The sequence below is a fragment of the Apus apus genome, chromosome 1 (genome assembly GCF_020740795.1).
Source record: "Apus apus isolate bApuApu2 chromosome 1, bApuApu2.pri.cur, whole genome shotgun sequence".
Classification (NCBI taxonomy): Eukaryota; Metazoa; Chordata; class Aves; order Apodiformes; family Apodidae; genus Apus; species Apus apus.
The window spans coordinates 205,480,889-205,486,888 of record NC_067282.1 but is presented as its reverse complement, the minus strand read 5'-3'; the positions used below and the strand labels follow the sequence as shown (position 1 = coordinate 205,486,888).

Genomic DNA, 6,000 nt, shown 5'->3' with positions numbered 1-6,000 from the left:
CCTTCCCCCGCTCCCGGCGGGGAAGCGTCCCGGGGCGGGGGTGGGGAGGGAAGGGGCTGCAGCGCTGGGGAGGGGGGACACACACCGCGACCTCCCCAACATGGCCCCGCCACCTCCTCCTCCTCCTCCTCCCCGCGCGGCCCTTCGCCCTCCCCAGGATGGCGGCGGCGCCGGGCTATGACGCCATACGCCCTCCTCCTCCTCCTCCTCCCCCCGTCTCCCCTCTCCCCCCGGCCTCCTCCTCCTCCTCCTCCCGCCGCCGCCGCCGCCGCTCCCCGCCTCTCCCGCTCGCCATCGCGGCGGCCCAGCCCGCGCCGCGCCGCGCCCCCCGCCCGCCGCTCTCCCCCTCCCCGGCCGCCGCCCGCCGCAGGCTCCACGGCGCAGGCCCGCCGCAGCGCAGCCGCTCTGAGGTGAGCGTCCTACCGCGCAATCTCCCAACTCCTCCAGCCCCGGCGCAGCCGCAGCAAACGCGGGGGCCCCCGCCGGCCGCTTCAGGCACCCCCGAGCCGCCGGAGCTCCCCGCCCTGCCCTCGGCCCCGACGCTTAGGCCGCGCTAGGCCTCGCCGTGCCCGGAGCGCGGCCCGGCTGCGGGCTGCGGGCTGCGGGGGCCGGGCCCGGCGGCTCGGGGGGCTCCCGGCGCGCTGCCCTCGGCGGGGCCGGGGCCGGCGGGCGGGCTGGGGCCGCGCTCTGCCCGGCCGGCGGGAGCAGCTTCCTCCGGGCCCGCTGTCAGGGAGGGCAGCTGGGGCTCGGCCGCAGCCATTGGCGGCGGCTTCTCCTCTCTTTCCCTTCTCTCTTACTTCGTTTTTACATCTTTCCCCCCCTCCCTCCTTTTCCTCCTCCATTTCCTTTATGTTTTTATTATCATTATTCTTTTTTTTTCTGGCCGCAAATGGATGCCTTGTGCGCTGCCCTTTGCTGCAGGAGTTTGGGAGCTGCTTGGGAGGAGGGCAGCGAGTTTAAAATGCTCTCAGTCACACAAACAGATCTTGGGTTTTATCTCCCCCCGCCTCTCATGTGCCCAAAAGGGGGGCTATAATGCAACACCTGGCTCAGGAGGAGACCTGGTGCGTGGCTGAGGTGCTCGGGACCTTCTCGGTGTAAATAATAATTACAGGGCAGGAATAATTTGGCTCAAAAGTCTTCATACGTGTATGGTTACTATGTCTGAGCTTTCTTGCAGCTACAGATAATTTCCATAGCGTGGGGAGATGTTTTCTGTGCAGCTCTTCAGGATTTGGATCTCTATTTTTTTTTCTCCTCTGATGGAACCATCTTTGTCATTTCCAGAATTTAGCGTTTTTATCTTAGGGAAGGGTGTTGCTGTTCTGGGTTGGTTGTTTTTTTTTTTTGTCCAGGCAGTTTCAGACCTGTGTCCTAGACATGGTGGGAGTATTTTCAGTGCCGTGGTGGCTGCCTGCAATTGTTACAATTCAGTTTATTCATGACATGTGTTCATCCTTCATTTAGCAGCAGCATTACCTTGTCTTCTGGTTCATCTGCTCTTTTTTAAAAAAAACAACCCTGTTATATCAAACTTTTAATGCCCTAATGTTGGGGAAATAGAAATAGTTCGTTTTTTAAATTTAGATGTCAAGAAGGTGGTGTGTGTTTTTTGTTTGTGGAGGGGAAGGAGGACGGAGGTGGTGACGGTAACTTTGGAAAGGCCAGGATTATATTAACTCTTTTTGTTGGGTTTTTAATCTTGCCCATTCTGGATAAGTGTTACAGTGTTGAATTAAATAATCTCCTACGCTCGTGTAACGTTCTGCGTGTGATTGCTGTGTCACAGAGCCCTGCAGTTGCTTTTTATTGTATTTTATTGTACCACGGTTGTTTTTCAGAAGTCTCACGTCATTTGTGTGCGGGCTTTATGATGAGCCAGGCTTGGGCTCTGAGGCACAGGCCATAAACCCAGCTGGGAGCTGGGGACCCCTCTGCCTCACCCAGGCCATGTTTTGTGTGGCTCTTTACGTTCCCTGTCCCACAGAGGCAGCTTTGCAAAGTGTGTGGACTGATGTGTGCTCATGTCACACAGCTGGGGTGGAGCACGGGTCTTGGAAAGCCCAGTGGGTTGGCAGCCTGGGGAGAGCCAGCGTTGGTGTGTGTGCAGGGAACGTGACTTTTGGGGCCACTGAGATGCTGGGGGGACTGGAGCATCTGTCTGTGAGGAAAGGCTGGGAGAGCTGGGGCTGCTCAGCTGGAGAGGAGGAGGCTGAGGGGGGATCTGATCAGTGCTGATCAATATCTCCAGGGGGTGGCAGGAGGATGGGGCCAGACTCTTCTCAGTGGTGCCCAGTGGCAGGACAAGGGGCAATGGGCACAAACTGGAGCTCAGGAGGTTGAACCTGAATATGAGAAAAAACTTACTTACTCTGAGGGTGACAGCCCTGGAACAGGCTGCCCAGGGAGGTGGTGGAGTCTCCATCCCTGGAGACACTCCAAACCCACCTGGATGTGTTCCTGTGGGATCTGCTTTAGGGGATCCTGCTCTAGCAGGGAGTTGGACTGGATGATCTCCAGAGGGCCTTTCCAACCCTGACCACTCTGTGATTCCCTGGTTTTTGGTGTGGAGCAGGGAAAGTTCTGCCTTTCTGGTGAATCAGAATCTTTCTGGTGACCCCATGTGCTGGCAGCGTTTCACTTCCTACCTGCTGTGCTGCACGGGTGCTCCTGTGGAGGTGACTTGGTCAGAGGTTGCTCTTCTCTGTAGCCCCATCAAGAAAATGTGTGGCATGAGCTTGTTCATAGAGGGTTGTGCCACCCTGAGCCAAGGCCACTCTGCTTCTGAGTCAGGGGTTTTACACACACTGTAATATTGCACTTCAGTTAATTGTCTCAGCTTCTCTGAACAAAAGCCCCACAACTGGTTTGCTGCACAGATGTCAACTTCCAGGCTGCAGGTATTTTGGCATGAGGATTACTCCCAAGTGTTGGAATTTCATCATTTCTCTGTCGCTCAGGAGCCTGAGTCATCTTTTTCTTAGACTTAAACCAGCCAGTTTCACTTCTGGCAAACTCAAACCTGGAAGATTTCAGCCTCATCAGTGAAAATAAGGAACCACAAACGTCTGCAGGAGTCCAGGGTGGGAGCACTGGGGCCACCTTTGTTGTACATCTCACTTCTAGGCTGCATCATGTCAAATTTCTGCTGTTGTGTACATGCTCTGGGAATTTTTCCATTCCTGCTTCCACCTGCTCTTCACTTACCAGCTGAGGGAGGTTTCTCTGCATCTTCTCAGTCTCTTGAAGGCTTTGGGAATTACTGGTTTTCTGCATTGCCCTCCTCTGATCTGGAAAAGTATCCCCTAGGAAAGAAGCAGAGTGCAGGAGCTCTGCCCTGCCCCTGTATCCCTTTTACCAAGAAAATTAAATGCAGGTTTTTATATAAAAGAACATTGCCTGCTGTCAGGAGAAATTAGCTTGTGTTGATGATTTTTGGTGCACAAAGTACTGTAACATTTAGCCTCAGACTTCACCTTTCTGCTGTTTCTGAAATAGATCCATAGGGGAAAATATATTAAATATTTTTTGGTATTACTGATTACCCAGGGCTTGACTTATTAAATAATTTAAAATACACCCTTTGGTCTTTTAAAATAAACTGCTGCTGCCTGGTTGGGATCTTCCTGTTACTGTTGTGGTAGTTACGGTGGTGGAAAGATGGAAAATGGTGCTGAGGTGGCACTTGAAGCAGATACTTGGTGACTCCTGCAGGTCTTCTGTGATGAACTTCATTAGCTCTTTGATATGTAGCCGTTTGTTAAGCACACTTGTCTGAAATTAGGGCTGGCTACAGGCAGTCGTAAATAATCCAAGTTAAGGATGAAAGTGTCCACTTACTCCAGTTTAGTTTTCACACCAGATTCAGAGCTCAGATCGTTGTGCTTCTCTGGATCTTCAGTGAGGCTGGAGGACTCATGAGCTGCTGGAGATCTTCTCTGTGAAGGAGTCAAGTGGCATGTAGTCTCTAGCACAAGCTCTGGGGCAATAATGCTTGTCCCTGTTTAAAACCATCCTCTTGGGGTTTTGAAGGCACTTGTTGGTTAGAAGGTCAGTTAAATGGTTTCTGACATCCCCAGTGTTGGATGCAGGTTCGTGCCCCTGCCCCGATCTGTTTGTCACTTAGTTCAGTGGGTGAATCTGTGTGTCAGCTCTTGTGGGTCTCTTCATCAGCTCCTTTTGGGTGTGAATCTAGACCAGGCAAATACATCCTAGGCACCCCCTGTATCCCAAGTGTTTCAAACCATAAAATGCTGAGCATTACTAGCACCTTTTTTTTTTTTTTCCCCCCACCTGAAATTTAAACTTCCTACAGAGATTCTCGGTCCTTTCCAAGGTAAAGGCAGTGAGGTGTGGAGAAAGGTTTTAAGGTCCAGAGTTGTGCAGGATTCCAGGGCTTTGTACCATGGCTGGCAGGAACCTCTCACCTCTCCAGGCTAAACCTGGACCATCCAGGCACCATCCTGCCCTGGGGAGAATTTGGGTCAGTTCTGCACCCACTGCAGCAGTTGCAGTGAGGTTCAATATTTACAGTATTTTGCTAATTCTGGCCCTGTTGTCTTTGCTTTGTGCCAAAAACTGGTGGGGCTGAATCAGTTGCCAGTTGGACAGTCCCATTGGGAAGGCTTCACTGAATCCTAGAATGCCAGGCTGGAAGGGACCTCAAGGACCATCTGGTCCAACCTCTCTAGGTGCTGCTCTAGTTGATCTGAGGTGGCTCAGCACCCTGTCCAGCTGAGACTTCAAACTGTCCTATGTGAGGGAATCCACCACTTCCCTTGGGAGACTATTCCAATGTTGGACTGTCCTCATGGGGAAACATTTCCCTCTTGTGTCCAACTGGAATCTCCCCAGGAGCAACTTGTGCCCATCACCCCTTGTCTTTTCCATCTGACTCCTTGTAAACAGGGGGTCTCCATCTTCTTGGCAGCCACCCTTTAAGTACTGGAGTAATTTGTCCTCATCACCACTTGCTAGGAGACCTCAGAGCCTGGTATCCTTTTGGGAATATTACAGTTTATAACTAGGAGCAGACCTTGGTGAAGAGGATGGCCAAGGCTGCGTGCCCACTTTCTTTTGGAGATCACCTGCTGTGTTAAGCTTTACAAGGAAGGACTTTTGTCTGAGGCTGGTCTGGTTTTGCTGTGAATGTCTTGCCAGCCCAACTCCAAGGAGGAGTCCCTTCTATTGAGGACAGAAACTGGGGAGGTGGAGGCTATATTTGGTGGAGCATGTAGGAGAGTGGTTGGCATCCTGATGCACGTTGACGTTTTGATGTCAGTGAAATACCATGGTTGGGTTTTTTTTTCCTCCTTTCAGAAGGATGCAGTTGTACAGACACCATTAGGACACTTATGATGGAAGGTGTATCTTGAACACTGCCTCTATAGGATTGAGAAATCCAGCATCTCTTTTTGTTGCCATTTTTCATCCTCTCTTAGAGACCATTCTGCATTCAGTGGGTAATGGAGCCTGGTTTTGTGCTGGAGGGTGAAACCAGGTGTCTCAGCACAGAGCCTGGTGAGGTGTGTTGTGCTCTTGGTGCTGGGCTCTGAGCTTCTGCTTCCTCCCTCGCATGATTTTTGTTGAGTGTTGGTTACTCTCTGCTTCTGTGAGGCTGCGTGTAGGGCAGGTGTGTGAATTATTTTATCTGTGCTCTGTGTGCTCTCTGGATTGCCTAGAAATAATACACAAATTGCTCAGATGCTGCAGGCTGAGAGTGTCTTGGATAGAAACTCAGCTTCTTCAGTACTGTCACAAAATTCATCTCACTTCAGATACAAGAGCAGAAAAAACATACAATTCAATTTTCCTTTTCAGAGCATGTTTCTTGTTTGTGACCAGTGGGACCAAGAAATGCAATCTGAGAGAAACCGAGTCCCCACCACTATTTACTATATAATCCTCTAATTAGAGTAATCAAATGGGGTTGACTTTGAGGCTTGGAAAACTTCCCCCATAGTCTGGATCAAAAATGCTTGCAAGACCAAACCCCCAGAG

The 6,000-nt window shown here is 51.4% G+C and overlaps 1 protein-coding gene across 2 annotated transcripts in view; it reads left to right on the top strand.

Moving 5' to 3' along the window:
- The first annotated feature begins 240 nt into the window (after window positions 1-240).
- NRF1 (nuclear respiratory factor 1) overlaps window positions 241-6,000 on the top strand; it is a 50,427-nt gene continuing 44,667 nt past the window's right edge. The window contains exon 1 of one of the 2 annotated variants that reach the window (XM_051612382.1): window positions 241-410. The gene's annotated coding sequence lies outside the window, so the exon portion shown is untranslated. The remainder of the gene's footprint in view (window positions 411-6,000) is intronic. The other variant, XM_051612390.1, reaches the window with a different exon arrangement.